The following is a 16,028-nucleotide window of genomic DNA, read 5'->3' as shown; positions in this document are numbered from 1 at the left end:
TATTGTCTACACTATCTAGATGAAGAATGTATTTAATCAACATAAAAGCATAGATCCTTCTCCCATATTACTTTATTACTTTTATTTCTAATTTAGTACCATCGTTTTGATGTTTAATATGTACAAACTTGCTACTTAAATATAATACCATATACTTATCTATGTTAAAAGTAGTTTTTCTTGTGTCCAAATGAGAAATGTATCAAAGCTCTCGAGTGTTTCTTGCAGTACTGAAACAGTATCTCCAACTCCACTTGCTTTGTATTAATTGCTCACAGTTTTTCTAATTATATCAGAGCCTAGGATATTGATATAAATTAGGTAGTGCAACATTCCTAAGATCCCTAATGCTATTTTACAAATGATGTAATTTCAGTAAAAGGTAACTTCCTGTATGCTCTGTTATCTGCCTTGGAACCAAATTGTTATCCATGTTTATCCATTTCAACTTTCAGCTTGAGGATTGGTCTTTCATGTGACACGTCATCAAAAGTTTCTAAAAATTCAGATATACTGTATCATTCCATACATCCAAATATTCTTCAATACTGTCGTATATTGCTCAGATCAATCTAATGAGTTAAACATTACACTCATGATTTCCTACTTCTACTCTTCAAATTATTGGAAAAAATCTGATCAAAGCAAATGAAGTTGAAATACAAAATCTAACAAATTGAGTTAGAAAGCATTTGTTAAGTACTGCAGCCATTTCAGTTTGATTGTTGTGCTCCCAATTGACGATTCTGTCTATCTGAGGAATGTTGAAGTCCCCCATTATTATTATGTTTTGTTTGCTATGTGCAGTTCTGATTATTTTATACAGTAAAGTATCATTCTGACTATCTGGATTGGAAAGTCTGCCATGCACCACTGACATTCAACCTGTTGATTTTGTGTTCTTAAGCATTATACAGGAAGATTCAGGGACATTTGTACTGGCTAGTTTGAGTTCTTCTGTTTCCATGACCTCTCTTCTTCAAAGTTGCCTGTCTCTTCTGAGCACTGTGTCCCTATCATTGATGTGATATTTGATTCACCGAACTGTGAATGATACTCCCGGTATTGTGTTGAGCACTTCATCTTCATCTTTTTATTTATTTCCATTTTTTTTCTTTTTTTTTGAAAATTATGCATGGCTTGTTTGACTCACGCTTAAATGTGAACTGCAATGACATGTTTGAAGCTTGGGATGACTGACAGATACAAATCCTTGAGAGAAAGATGATTCCTTGACGATGGTTTGGCACAGATGGTGTGGATCATTAACATGATGCTGTTTTTGTCACAGGGGAATTTAATGACAAGTGACTTGGCATATTAATTGGTTAAAATATATAAGTAGATCTATTACAGTATAATCATCATTACTTTAAGTAAAGATAGCGATAGAAGTTTTACTTGAAAAATGCCAAACCATAACTGAACATAATTCATAACCAGCAGATCAGAACATCAGTGATTTATCATTCGGATGTGGAATTTTGTAGCTAGTTTTACATGGCTTGTACATGCATTGATGGTATTATATCTACTCCAATTGCATTGAAACTGGGATAAATTCTGTATCAATTTGCCATTATGTGTAAGGCTGGAATGTGCTTACTTAGCCACCTAAGGTGTAAATTTTAGTGATATTTTATTTGTTTTAAGCAGATGCTTGCATTTGATTACCTGTTTGTTCCTTATTCACAAGCACCTTAGAAAACTGAAATTATGAGGTGTAGCAACATGATGAAATCATGTTGGCAAGTGTGCAGTTAATTCTCACATATTATAAGACACCTTCACTTTGTAATCTTTGGTTCAGATGGACACTCTAGAGATATGCCCCTAAGCATGTAACAACAACAACATATTTTGGAATAATAATGATAATGTGTGTGCAGTATAGTTTAGATGGAGCACTAGGACAGAGCACCCTAATACGTGACTTTCAAATGACTCCGCACCACCACCCTGACCTCACACGGGCACAGGGATCTGGCACGTTTGTGGACCTAAGGTTTCGTGCCAGAGCAGAATCTTCAAAAGGACCATGATGAGCTTCATCTGATAAAGGGAAAAGTTGTGGCTTAAAGTGTGCACTTAGAGCCTTGCCAAATGAGTTCTCTTTTATGGTGCAGTGGCTCTGCATACGTCTTGCATTTTATGTAAGATAGAGTGTGATGAAAAACTACAGAGCTATGGTGTCGCAAGGGTGTAGATATGGAGGCAGGAAAGTTGTGAAAGGCATGTTAAAGGTTCATATACAGTACATACTGTAGTGAGCTAAAGTGTGCAACATTAGGATTTAGCCTTCCTCCCAAACCTCTTAAACTACATTGTACTGTATTTTTATGCATCATAAAATATGATGTAAAAATATGAAAATGAATAAAGGAAAATAAGTGTCTATGCCTAATTTGATGACTATAAAAATCTAAAAACTCCAACAAGTTATTTGATGTTAATAATTGTGGAAAAATTAAGGTTTCTGTGTACAGGACAGGCACACTGTTGTGTTATTTAAACCCAAAAGACTTAATTCATTAGACAAAGCTTGTGAAGTGGCTGATAGGACAAAATTTGAGTTTTGTGATATGCAAGGAAGACCACTTGGAGAGTGGTTATAGTAGTCAAAATAATTTCAGGTTTCTCTTCCAGAGGTGAAAGTTTTCAATCGCACCTGAAGTCTTAATATTTTCTCCATTTCCATTTTTATGATGCTACATACAGTCTCATATTGTAGTTTGCCTGAAACAAAGTTCAGCCCAAAACACGTATCCTGTATCTTTGAGCGAAATGCTTGTGCTAGCCTGCATCTTTAATATCTGTGCCCTGACATCAAACGATGACCTAGTCATGTGATGTGTGTAAACCATTGCCTTAAAATTAATTAATTGGCTTGAGGCACAGATTCCAACCTTAGCCCTTCCTTATGTGACTTTGGGTTAGATTTAATGTAGGAGGAAGCAGTTTTATTTCTTTGAAATACATTTTTGCAACGCTTTAATTTTCAACAAACAATCAGGAATTGAATCCTTTTTTGCTCAAGGAAATATAATTGTTAAATATAAAGAAAACTATTTTAAATAAAGATGATTTATTATCCAGGGTAATCTAAAAAACATGAGACATTTGGTAATGTTGAATTTGTTCTTCCAGGGAAATTTTTAAATTAAAGGTAGGTCTTTATGTAGGCTTAAGCTATTTTATGGTACAGAAAAATAAACTAGTTTGTAACAAACTCTTTGATGTTTTCTTATTGGTATTGTACTGGAAACATTTAAAATTCTCTTGAAAACAATCAAGAGAAGACACCCCGATTCGTATTTTTCTTGTTAGGAAACTGCCCTTTACATAGTTAAATAATTAGGTGGCCGATATGCCCACAGGGAAAATCAGAGCCCATTGTGTTTTAATTAGGACTTGGATTATTTAGTCCAGTATAGTTGAATTTCTAGTTGATAAATGCAACTGAAATTATTTTTTAAAAGTGATTGAGTAGAGCTTCACAAATAAAAAGTATAATACTATGTGTTAAAATCACTAGTTTGTTCAATGGTCTTATCCATCACGCATTATTATTTAAGATTGAAACTACTCAAACCATTGAAAAAGCAACTAAATGAGGGCTTACAACAAAATAAAATGAATAAGCCTATCCTGGCAAGCAACGGATACATTGGAGAAGGGATGGCAGTCCATTATACAGAGCAAACATAGAGAGAACATTCAAACTCCACACAGATAGCACCCAGGAATTGAAACCGGAGCCCCAGTGCTACAAGGCAGCAATGCACAGTTCATCGATCTCCTGTGGGGTTGCTTTGTGTCTCTCAGGTATGTGAAACTCTTCTTCATTAGTATTACTATAGCCCAACACCATCCACTACAATTCGATGAGTTTTACTGTGCCAAAAAATGGAACAGCAATCATGTGTATGTAGCTTTTGATAACTGATACAAATCTTAAAGAAAAAGTTGGTTTCTCTTCAATGGTTTGGCACAGATGGTGCAGATAATTAAAATGATGCTGTGTTTGTCACAGAGGAAATCAATGACAAGATTAAAATATATAAGTAAATATATTGCAGTATAGTTCTAATTAAATGTAGGAAAGACAGTGATAGAGGTTGTACTTGAAAACAGCCAAAGCATAACTTACAGTACATAATTAAATATAATTCAACATAATTCATAACCAGCAGTGCAGTACATCAATGTTTTATTGATTTTTTGTGCTACATTGTGGTTTGTTTTAAAGTTTATACTGCACATACATTGAGAGTACTAGGTTTATGCATTTATTGTTTTCCATCTGACTATTCAAAATGTAGATTACATAAGGATAGTGCACAGTAAGGACAGTAAAGTTGCATATTCAACTGAATATGAATGTATTATTTTTATATTGATGTATATACAATATATGTGTGTGAAAGATAATGCTTTATTTTTCTTTTGAATTATGTGTAATATTTGAAATGCTCAGGTGGCATTTTATCTACTGACTTCAAAATGTCAGATCAATTCAGAACATTCAACTTCCCCAATGCAGTATTATTTTCATGTTGGTTTATGTATTGGCAGTTTGGTGTCCTGATTATCTTTTATTTCTCTAGGTTTGTGCAGGTCCTGCCCTACTATCATCAGGATCTTTACAAGCCTCATTTAGCTGTCTTTTTTCCCTTAGATAACTTGCAGGGAGTTATAATCAATACTTCAGTAAGTCAGTTCTCTCCTGGTGCCCACAGTGAGTAATTAAACACTTACAAAAAGCCAGACTGAATTGTACAGTAACACATAAAATCAAGAACTTTATGTCTTCATGGTATGAACCGTAAAAAAATGTTATTCATTCTCTTTTATGATTTATTGTATACCTGAATTACAAAACAATTTTGCAGGGATAGTTAATATAAATATACAAAATGTATACACAGCAAATACAAACTGATGAGAAAAAACAGTTAAGACAGAATTTCTTTGCTATTTTTGTTATTTATTTAGCTGAGACTTCTTTCAAGGTAACTTACAGTCAAAACCAATGCTGAGCTGTACACATTAACCTGCTGTAAATAGTTGAAACCAATTCACCAATTCACTTCTGTGCCTGTACAATTAACAGTTAATTTTTGCTTTTTATGCCCCAGTTTTGATTTTCTGATTATCTAATGATTTAAAAGAGCTAAAGATATTATGTCCCTTTAGATAGAGGACTCAAACTGAGTTCTTGAAGTGGTTCATGTCTTTTGTTTTTTTTTCTTATCTGAGTAGTCAATTAAACAACTATTAAATATTAATTATTTTCTAGATTAGACATACAGTATATGATTCTCCATAAGGTGTTTTACAGTTGATTACACAAGACATTTACTTCGTTAAAGGTACAGCTATCTATATATCACCCGAGAGCCTGGTTAGAGGTATTACAATTATCCAGCTAATTAAATAATAAGACTAACTATGTAACTGAGAACATGGGTGGAAAAAACAGAAGACAACATGTCCTCCAAGAACTGAGTTTGAGACCTCTGCTTTAGATGCAAGTTGTCATTTATTTAGACCCCGATTAGAAATACAGTATACCACCTTGGATAGCATGAAAAGAATGGACACAAGTCCTGTGGGCAGGGATTAGAGCAGTGGTTCCCAATATCCTGGTCCTGATGACCCACACACCTGCTGGTTTTCATTTCCCACCTTCATTAGATAGTTGAAGCCTTACTTGATCTAAGAAGTTGCTACAATTGAATATTTGCAGCTTGTCTCTATTCACAAGTCACAGCAGAAACCAACAGATGTGTGGGACACCAGGACCAGGATTGGGAGCCACTGATTTAGAGTGACAAGTCCTGGACAAACAGTATGAGCCACAGTTGTATGGCAGTATATGAAAGACCCTGTAGAGTATACTATTCTAACAGTGCTCAGTCAGAACACACCAGGAGCACAGTCTGTGCTCCTGTACAGCCTGAATTTGGCATCCCAAGTCCTACAGATTCATTGTCAAAAGAGATGGTCAGCTGGATGACAGTGTTTTTATGTTGTTGTTTTTTTACAAATACACGTTTGCAGTTCCACATTTATCAGACTGACCTGTAAGGTGAGTAGCTGCAGTACCAAAAAAGCATCAGCTGCTCACGCATAATGGCAGTATTCATGATAAACTTCTTTAAAAATGAATTAATTGTTTCTTTCTGCTGCAACTGGACATAAAAGAATTTATTCTGCTTTCATATTTGGGGACCTTTGTCTGATTCCAGCAAATGGCTGAATTCACATGTACTTTTTATGCTTAATTATTTTCTATTGTTTGGTCCTCTGAGTCCACCCTCAACACTGCACACTGGGGCTCTTCTATTTGGATCCCTTATGCTGCTGGTTTCCTGCCTTTAGCCTGGAGTTCCCAGAGGCATCACTGGTCTGGCGTGATTGTGGATGGAATGAGTCAGCAGGGTGACCATTGTCTGGCCTCACTGTAGTGACTCTTGTAGCTGTAGAGACACCTGGGAGAGGCAATGCTTGTGCCAGTTCTGCATGTTCTCCAATGCTGAAGAAGTGGCTATAGGGGTAATACAATGGATTATTAGTTGCTTTTTAATTGCATTTTTCACAACGATTAAAAAATAATCTGCATTACCAATGCAATGGGAAAGCTATACGATGGCGAGGTATTGGTACTGGAGCCTTTGCAAAACTAAAAAAATCGTGATATCATTACCTTAAATCTCCAGCCTTGAGGAATCTTAGTAGTAGGGTTTATAATCTGAGAGCAAACACAAAGCATGAATTGCTAAGAATAAATAAAAGGTGTCATTATATTTTTTAAATTAAATAATGTTCAGCTATAGAGCTATACTTGGCTAAGAAAGAAGGGAAGTTATTGTTATAGGGATGATAATTGTGCTATGCCATTTTAGTGTTTTTATTGTAAAGAATGTACGGTACATTTTTTAGCTCTGCATTCCACTGTCATTGATCCAATGCACTGAGTTGGTAATGGGTAAAAATGAAAGGTTATAGAGACCAGTAGATCCAAAGATTAGTAAATGTTTATTTTTTTATATGTATCTGTTTCGCTCAAATAGAACCCAGCAGTATAATAAAAATTCAGACATCCTAGCCCCTCCAGAACAGAACTTTATTAGCACTTCTGTTTTTGTTGCTGTAATTATGCATGTTGCTGTTTGATGCACAGAGGAAAAAACTTTGTATTACTTGCTAGAGTTGGAGATCAGAGATGAAAGACAGAAATCCAGTATGTGCAGAGCGGTAAACAGGTTTGAAGTGACCTCAGCAGTTAACAAGCATATCATACATCAAAATCTTCAAAGCACTGCACTTCATAATGTGAAAAATACAACTGTGTGCCTATATTTGGTGCATTTACGAATGGAGTTTTAAACAATTTCAAGTTAAAAAGGTACTTAAATCATTATTAAATAAAATATTTAATACAAATCTCTATTTAATTGATTTACCTTCCTTGTTTATACACTATGTACACTTTATAAGTGAACATTATTATCATTGTAAGTTTATCACTGTAAGTGAACATGACTTATACTCATTAAGAAAGATATACTGCTACTATTGTTTGTTCTTTGAGGAAGGCTGTCTATTTAGAGCACAGAAGATGGGATCTTTGAGGAAGGCTGTCTATTTAGAGCACAGAAGATGGGATAGACTTCCTGTTGGATAAAAACAAAGTCACTTGAAACCTTTATACACATTTATACTACATTTACTACATTTATACGTTTCTCGGCAAACAGGCTGAAGAACCCTGAGGCAACACTTTGAAAGTAAGCACCTTGTAAGATGATCAGTTAAGAAACATTTTTATTTAACATACAGTTTAACACAGACTTTTTTCTTGAAATAAAAATAATCAAAAAACTTGGTAAGATGGTGAAAATGTTTTTGATATTTATTTTATATCACTTTTTCAATTAAAGAGTGAGACAATGGTTTGTGAGCAAGCTGTTTCTCTACTTTCTGTATGACTCCGCTGTTTGTGGTTTCTAATGGTCCTGAGCCAACTCCAGCGTCAAGCCGATGTCTGATAGAGTCCCAGTTCCACTGCTAGGCTTGCCAGAACTACCTTCAACCCTGTGGACTGTGACGTGGATACATGCAGTTCTTTTCACACACATGTCCTATTTTAAAGTTTACTCCTATATAAAGTCACATTCAAATGGTCTCGTTGGTATTTAAAATCCTCTATAAAAACACATCAAAACATATCTGAAATGTAAAATATAAAAGAGAAATAAATTCTACTCTGGAGAGGCTAATAAATCTGAAAACTGAAGTCTAGTTTTAAGTGTGAATGAAAAACATCTTTGGGAGAAACCATCCCTAAGTATACAGTAAAAATGTTTTTGATTTGTATTCTGTTACAATTTTAAAAATGTCCTGCTATATTGGAAGGATTTGATCCAATATTTTTTTCCTTATTTCTTCACGTTATTGTGTTATGAAAAGCTAGCTTATAGTCAATGTGATGTTACTGTATATTGCCTGAATGGAGACCATTTAGGCTAGAACCAGATGATTTCTACTTGGGGACAATAAAATAAGTTTAAAGAACAATTATCCTGCTCATTTTACAAACAGCACCTTGATAGTCATTATCACTCTGGTATCTTAATGTAGGTAATTCTCTTGGTTTTCAGAACAGTATTGTCTTTATCTTGTCCTTAGAGACTTTTAATCCCTTTTTTTCATATTTCAGATATCGACTGAGCCATTTATTTACCTCATTGTGTATCTATGTCTAAGAAATCTCTCTATATGTAATGAGACAACTTGATCCCCCCCTTGACTTAGTACAGGGTGATTCTTTCTATACTGTATCTGACTATTATAAACATTTGAGCTTTTATATAAGAATGTAGCAGGTCTGTTTTTCTTCCATGGATCTGAAAAGTAACAGGAAGTTACTTTTCCTGAACACATTGCGCTGACGCTTATTCAAGATCACATTACATTAATAAAAACACGTTCAATGTGAAATTTACATTCCGAATGGACATTCTTTAGTGGTCAGGCAAAGAAACTCTTGTACAAGGGTATGATGTACCAACAACTTTTTTCAGAAAGCTTTTAACTCCATTGGACATTTTTGTCATAACATCCAGTCTGGACCCATGCGATTTTAACCAGTCTAAATGTGTGAAAGATGGATTATTCCAGACTAAGACAAACACTAATTAGGTTTTAAAGGTATCTGATGAAGAAGAGGTTTATTCGATTTCACCAGTCAAGTTTTAAAGTGAACTGTGGAATTTGACTGTGCACCTTTTGAAGGGTAATTAACGATTGAGGGGAGGGCATATTTTATATAGTGTAATCAAATGATTAAAATATTATACACATAGAAAGTAGATGATTGCAATGTTCTTCATGTTTTTCATAGATAAATGATACATTCACCTAAAAGCAAAATCTAAAGATTGAACATGGTCCTGTAAATTGCTATTTAACAGTCATAAAGCTATTCTTTAAATAAAACATTTGAAGGTCACAATGGGGAATGTTTTCTTAATAAAAAAGTTACATCTAGAAGAAACTTAAGTGCTATTTCAGATAATGTAAACATACAAGTACTTTAAACCTTTCTAAAGCTGTGTACCAGTACTGAGAAAACAGACCAATAAAAATAATATTATAAAATTAGTATTATAAAATTGCAGCAGTGTTATTTGAACATCTGTCTTGTCATCACTAGGATGCTTAGTGCAGGTGTTGAAAGTCTAATCACTCAGCCATACAGTGACACCCCATACAGTGTGTACCCGGCCAAGTCATTTACTGTAGCATTGGGCAGTTGGAGGTTCTTCTTTCTTTGTAGCTTCAATTATTGATAAAAACTAGGAAATACACGGAAAATAAATAGGATGAATATTGAAGTGTCTCCTCACCGTTTCATTTTGCAGAATCAATCAGAAATTCTTATTAATATGATTTTCCTAGCGCACACCCTTATCCATGGCAACTCACATTGTATATGGAATATGGATTTGGAATATGGAGTGGAATCGTTGTGATGCAGTGTGACTGGGCCAATTAAAAGAAAGATCCACACACTTCTGGAAGACTAGTAATCTAACGAATGATGGTTTAAGAGCCTGATTTTACCGTGTAAGGGATTCTCGATAAAGGAAGGTGTTTTTTTTTAATCCAGCAGGTGTGCTTGATCTTCCGCTTGTAAAACAAGTACAACCAAGGCCTTTTCTATCCGGTCCTCATGTGCACACTCTGCAGATTGCTGCAGTGGAAAGCGGGGCATGCAGTAAGAATACACATTACTGAGATGGGTAAAGAGACAAGCGTCTTCCCAATGGCTTTTCAGTGTTGCTAATGAAGTCTTAAATATGGACATCATGTTCTGTGGATATGATAGCTACTGTACATAGTTGTGCTGGATGGAAAAAAAAATAAAAAGTGGCATAGAAGATTTAGAAACTCACTTTTCCATGTTAACATTGCAAATGCTTCAATAATTGCTCTAAAGGTATCAATAACTGTACTGTAGCTTGTGTGTAACTTTTAGTGTATAATCTGTTTTTCATATTTAGTTCCAATGCTCAGGCCGGAAGAACGGGGCGAAATGACAATCTGAGGAAAGTCTGCAGAAACTTGTATGAGATGCTCATTACAGTGATTTTGATCATTCTGAATGTGTATACATGTAGTCTGAGCATTAATTAATTCCTCTTATTTCTTCTTGATTACTGTAACAATTTTGAAATATATTTTCAAGACCGAAAATCAAACTAATGAAAATCAGCTCAGTGGTATTTGTGTAAATTAAGCTCATATTGAATGTGAAGACAGTAGGTATTCAGAACATTTTTCTGACTGACTTGTGTGAGTTCTTTTATTAGTTTACGTTCAGAGTGAACACCAGCATATTTGTGAGGGGGGGTCACTTAAAATATAGACATAAGGTTAAAATTCCATTTTGGTGTAATACAAAAACAAATGATGACATCAATATAATAGCCAGCAGCCACACCACTCTGCAACTCACAACTGGTAACCCACTGAAGCTAAGCAGGTGTGAGCATGGTCAGTACCTGGATGGGAGACCTCCTGGGAAAAACTAAGGTTGCTGCTGGAAGAGGTGTTAGTGGAGCCAGCAGGGGGCACTCACCTAATGCCCCAGTATAGTGACGGGGACACTATACTGTAAACAGGCACCGTCCTTCGGATGAGACGTAAAACGGAGGTCCTGACTCTCTGTGGTCATTAAAAATCCCAGGGCGTTTCTCGAAAAGAATAGGGGTGTCCTGGCCAAATTTCCCATTGGCCCATACCAATCATGGCCTCCTAATAATCCCCATCTATGAATTGGCTACATTACTCTGCTCTCCTCCCCACTGAGCGTTCTGGCGCACTATGGCTGCCGTCACATCATCCAGGTGGATGCTGCACATTGGTGGTGGTGGAGCGGAGTCCCCATTACCTGTAAAGCGCTTTGAGTGGAGTGTCCAGAAAAGCGCTATATAAGTGTAAGCAATTATTATTATTATAATTATAGTGACGTAATTTAAAATCTGTCTGTTCTGATGCTACAATCATCTTCATTATTTTAAGTATGTTACAGTGTGTTGAACACTTCATACTAGTCTGTAGAATGCAATGATGTAAGTGTAGTGTTTTGTACAAAATGGGTTAAATGCACTTACTGTATATTAATTCTATCCGTGACCTATGGTTGGTATATAACTAATCTGACATGCAGCTTCTTCAATTGAAGTGATGAAGAATTTAGTGTAAATCTGGATTCTTTCAAGTAAAGGAAAGAGAGACCTGTTCAGGTTTTAAAGTGTTACTGATACAGAACCCTGTAATAAAATGTGAAATTACTTCTCACAACAGTATGCTTACTGTATATAATCAGAAATATTTAGTATTCTTTAAGATAAAACTAATTAAAAGATTAATGTTATAAGTCAATATTTTTTCAAAACATAACAAATCCATTTCCTTATGTGGAATGCAATAAAAATTAGTAAATTACATATTCTGCAGATATCAAACATGGATTATAATAACGGGAAATCACATGATAATTTTATGTTTGATAATATCTCAACAGCCAAAAGTAATTTAACACTGAAGCAATACTGTGGTGCTTCACTGCAGTTTGTATTTTAACTCTGATATCATAAAGACTTTGAGTCAAGGAATTATTAGCAATACCTGAATAGCTGTCCAATTTAAACAAAGTACAGTATATTAAATAATTGCAGAACAATGTAAATATATTGACATTCAGTATAAATGGGATAATTTATTAGATAAGAACAAGGTTGAATCTGGACTTAAATTAAAGTTATGTAATAAAACAATTATGCTATTATTTGATATCAATGTCTTGTAAGTAAGACTGGTTTTAAGAAATTGCTCTGTTAAAACAGTTGAGAAACACAGCTACCCGCATATATGTCTACACATAATTTCAGGTAAATCAATTCTTGTCAAAAAACACAAAATAAAAATTACCTTTTGATGCAAAATGCCTGGTTGTCACAAAAAAACAAGTTTTGAATTCTGAATACTGAAAGAGTTTTGTTTATCAGTGTATGATATAATATATTCAGTAAATTCAGGGCAATGGTATTTGGAAGCTCCTTTCAGTTTTGCTTTGTAAGAATAATATGTGATCAGTATCAGAAAGAAATGCCATATGGATGCAGAATGCATGGTGTCCTGGTTCTGCATTTTGACAGATTAATTGCCCTGAATTACAGCTGCATCCAATTTATGCAACATCCTAACCGAAACTGCCACGAATATATACAGAATATCAGGTTGATTAATCTATAATTATTAGATTACAAATGCCCAGGCATAGTCCAAAACAGGCTTGTTAGTTATATATTTGCAATCAGTCCTCCTAAACATGACAGATGTAACAATAATAGCTTGCTATCCTATTTCTAGTTATTACTGCAAGTTCATCTGAATTTCTCCCCTTGTCCAAAGAACCACACTAAATTTTTGTTTTCAAACGTAGCTGTTTTAATGCATTTAATGATGCTATCAATGCACCTGTTTCTACTAATTATTCTAAAAGGCAGAACTCACATGCTAGGAAATTGTGTTTATTGATGCAAGTTGTAAAGATCTGGTACATTAGTTTAAGTGTCTCATGTACAGTACTTTCATTAATGGATCTTATGCTGTGTATTTGACTTATGATCTATTAAATTTGTGGCATGAGCTTTTTCAAATGGTTTTAAAGCAAATGGTTTCCATATAGCTCTAGGTATGAGTGTGTATAGGTCACATAGAAAACTTATTAATAGAGAAACACAGTTAATTACATGACCACAAAGCCAATAAACAATAAAAATATTTTCTTGGTACAATATCTATATGATTCGAAAAATACTTCTACATCTGAGAGCCTATATGCAAAATAAAGTATGATCCTTAATGGTTAAACCATTGATGAAGACTGATAAAAAATATTAAATATTCAGGCATTCCTTTCACCCTGTATCAAAACCGTCCAGATGTGGGAAGCTGAAGTTGTTATCATGCAGGCAACGACAGGCATTGAAAGAAATTCCTCTGAATTTTGAACCATATAAAAGTATTTTATGCGATGCAAATGAATGGTAATTTCTGACTATGGAGTAGAAAAAACATGCCAATAAACCCTATCATTTGGGACCAAAACTCCACAAACAGGAGACACTTTCAATTTGCTTTGCCTGTCTTCCTGCGTTAGATGCTTGCGATTGCCGCGAAATTAATCCATTTAACAATCTGTGGCTTAAATTTAAGGATTTCCAGTTTTTTTAGAATATCAATAAGTTCCAATTGAAGAGAGGATTCTTTTGCAATTCAGGCATGTGCCGGCGATAACGGGCGGGCTGGCATGAAGAGAGGCAAAGATGGATTAATTATGCAGAGAACATGGAAATTCCGCTTATCATCCCTTAGCAAAGGAGCCCAGCTCACATAATCAGAAAACGAGGATGAAAAAAAAACAATGCAATGGCACCTTCCAGCCCATCATCTTACAAGTTAGATTTTTCCTGTAATTAAAAAATAACATACAATTATATTCATATCTCATATGCAGACTACGAGTGGGTGTATATTAAATAATTGCATTGGGATATAAGGGTTGGGCAAAAAAAAAAAGAAAAGAACTGTAAAAATCCTTGTTTAACTGGGGTATAGGCCCCCCTGGGTTTGGATTGAACTACTTAGCTTCCAAAACTTGAAAACAGCTATGGAAAAAAAAGACATAAACTCTATGTCTAGGGGAGCATTTAAAAAAATTTACATTCGATGTAAATATTTATGTTTTTTTGCTCTTTTTTGCTTCAACAAATTCCCAAAAGAAAGGTATAATACTGTGAGATATGCCATTTTGTGCACACATTATTCGAAAAGTAGGTGGGAGGAAGAGAACAGGGTTGAAAACTTTACAGGGCTTTCTTTGGTAATGCCTGTGGCAACAAAAATGCAGTTTTCGTTGTTCAAAATGAAACTTATTTTTCTGTGCATACCACAAATGCTTTCACTTCAGTGCTTACGTTATTTTTTTATTCCCTGGGATAAGCACATCTTAAACTTCCCCTCAAAACTATTTTTTATTATGCAATCTTGAGACGTGTCTAAGACACACTGGTCTTACTCTTTCTTCATTTGCTGACTCTTCAATTAGTCTTTGGAGTGCTGGAAAGCAGGGCAATTCACTAGAAGGTGCCTTTAGCAATTTGTTTTTTACATGGGAAAACAAACAGTTAAAATACTTCAATCATACAGCTGTAGATTCAGCTTAGATTTTCTTTTTAAATCTTCAGTTTTAACAGAGTGGCTTCTTATTCTTTTGTGTCTAGGTAGACTGTTCTGTTTAGACTGAGCCACTGTGTTTTAGAAACTGGGTCTTCAATTTTGTGTCAGCTTCAAAACCCTACCCCTGAGTGATACCAAGTGGCTGTCTTAGTCCACATACCAGTCTCGTATGCCTTTCGCTGGTTTACATCCCTCTGTATGGTAGGCAGGAAGGTGGATCATAATGAATTTAAATTTGGACGGCCACTTTCCAAAGTCAGGCTCTATCAGCTTTTGTCCTGCATTTAATACCTAAATAAGTGAGTGAAAAAAAATGATATATGTAAAAATTGATGCCAAAATGCAGTTTTAAGGGGAAGGCATATATTTTAAAGTACAGTATTAATCCATCTAGAATTTAGATTTTAGAAGAAAGCTGAACATTTCAAATTCTTACGTGCAAAAACATTTAATAACACAGCAAAGGGTTTCTGTGACGTTCATATGTCCTGGTGCTTCCTGTGAATGTGGAATAAATTTGGTGTATATTGGCACCATACCCCAATAAACATTTTAAAATACTGAAAGTAATGGATGCGTCATCAATCAAGACCATTCCTTAGTTTGAATTAATTTTGTTTTCTTATGTTTCTATGTATTGTGTAAAGCATGTGCAGACAAATATGACTTATAAAGAAATACAGTAGGTCTAACATATGGTAATGTAGCAAAGGATTTAGCCTCAGTAAAGATTTGGTGTGAGCTTTGTGTTATTAGTGTCTTACATTTCACTGAATAAGCCAAAACTTTGGAATATGGATATTGATGGACTTACATGTGGCATTACATATTGTATTCATAATTGACTATATCTTTTTTATCATGTTGCAGTACATTAAAAGGATTGCCATAGGACGACTGAATGAAAGATGATCATCATTGATCAAAGATGCTTTATGAGGTCAGAGTTTGTTCTACACCCTTTAGTAAATCTTACATTTGTATGACTGGGCCATTCTACAGTTCATTATGTGGTGGAACCTAGTGTAGTTTGAATACAGTATTTAAGTTTCATTTTGTACTTTTACCACAGACAGATCCACAGATTCAAAAAATCTGCTTCAAATTCTAACAAGGTCTGTATTATACTGAGACAAAATAGGTACTGTACGTTAACAACAATGGTGGAGGCAGGATGATTTCTTTTGTTTGTCTCTGTGTTCTTTCTTTTT

This window comes from Lepisosteus platostomus, chromosome 12 (genome assembly GCF_059453375.1).
Source record: "Lepisosteus platostomus isolate fLepPlt1 chromosome 12, fLepPlt1.hap1, whole genome shotgun sequence".
Lineage (NCBI taxonomy): Eukaryota > Metazoa > Chordata > Actinopteri > Semionotiformes > Lepisosteidae > Lepisosteus > Lepisosteus platostomus.
The sequence above is the reverse complement of the archived record's forward strand: the minus strand, read 5'-3'. Positions refer to the sequence as shown.